The following is a 1616-nucleotide window of genomic DNA, read 5'->3' as shown; positions in this document are numbered from 1 at the left end:
TATGGTTCTCTTGGTTTGTCCATCCGTTTGGGGATGATAAGAAGTGCTTAAGTCTAGATGAGTACCCATTCCTTGCTGAAGCGATTGCCAAAATCTTGATGTAAAGCGACTGTCTCTATCCGATAGGATAGAAATAGGCACTCCATGCCTAGCGACAATTTCGCTTATATAAATCTGAGCTAGCTTCTCCATCTTATAGTCCTCCCTGATTGGCAAAAAGTGAGCAGATTTTGTCAAACGATCCACAATCACCCAAATGGCATCATGCCTTTTTCCTGATCAGGGCAGCTTAGTTACAAAGTCCATTGATATTTGCTCCCATTTCCATTGGGGAATTTCGGGCTGCTGGAGCAGACCAGAAGGTTTCTGATGTTCAGCCTTAATTATTGAACAAGTTACGCACTTATTTACATACAGTGCAATGTCTTTCTTCATTCCAGGCCACCAGTAATATGCTTTTAATTCCTTATACATTTTGTCTGCTCCCGGGTGTATTGAATACTTTGATCGATGAGCTTCGTCCAAAATAATTGATCTAAGATTGCCAATCCTAGGTACCCAAATTCTATTTCCCAAATAACATACTTCATCAGGCTCCATCTGAAATTTGGACTCTATGCCATGGAGGGTTTCATCCTTTAAGTTCTCCTTCCTTAGAGCTTCCTTTTGATCCTCTAGGATTTGAGCTTTCAGATTAGTTTTTACCATGATTCCCAAAGCCCGCACCCTTGTTGGCTTTATACCTTCCTTCCGGCTCAAAGCATCGGCCACAACATTGGCTTTGCCCGGATGGTATTTGATCTCACAGTCATAATCACTGTGCAATTCAACCCATCTTCTTTGTCTCATATTCAACATTTTCTGATCAAGGATGTGCTGAAGGCTTTTATGATCCGTGTAAATGGTGCATTTTGTGCCATAGAGATAATGCCTCCATATTTTAAGTGCAAACACCACGGCTCCGAACTCAAGATCGTGCATAGTATAGTTCTTTTCATGCACTTTCAGTTGTCTCGATGCATAGACAATTACTTTATCCTTTTGCATCAATACACAACCTAAGCCTTGATGTGATGCATCACAAAAGACTACGAAGTTATCCGAGCCCTCTGGTAGGGATAAGATAGGTGCATTACACAGCTTCTGTTTGAGAGTCTCGAAGGCCTCTTCTTGCTTCTCACTCCAGATAAATTTCTTATCTTTTTGGGTTAGGCTGTAAGCGCTAGTGCAATTTTTGAGAAGTTTGCAATGAAACGCCTGTAGTAGCCTGCCAACCCAAGGAATTGACGAATTTCTGTAGGTGTTTTAGGGGCTTCCCAGTTCCTAGTAGCCTCAATTTTGATAGGGTCCACTTGAATTCCTCTTTCATTAACTACATGACCCAAAAACTGAACTTCTTGTAGCCAAAACTCACACTTAGAGAATTTAGCATGCAACTTCTCTCTTTGAAGTACTTCCAAGATTGCCCTCAAGTGTCTCTCATGATCTTCCCGRYTTCYTGAATAAATTAATATGTCGTCTATGAAGACGATTACAAATTTATCCAGGTAGGGTCTGCAGACTCTGTTCATCAGATCCATGAAGACGGCCGGTGCATTGGTTAGTCCGAAAGGCAT

This window comes from Cynara cardunculus (assembly GCF_001531365.2).
Source record: "Cynara cardunculus var. scolymus isolate 2C chromosome LG 17, CcrdV1, whole genome shotgun sequence".
Lineage (NCBI taxonomy): Eukaryota > Viridiplantae > Streptophyta > Magnoliopsida > Asterales > Asteraceae > Cynara > Cynara cardunculus.
This window is presented reverse-complemented; position numbering follows the sequence as displayed.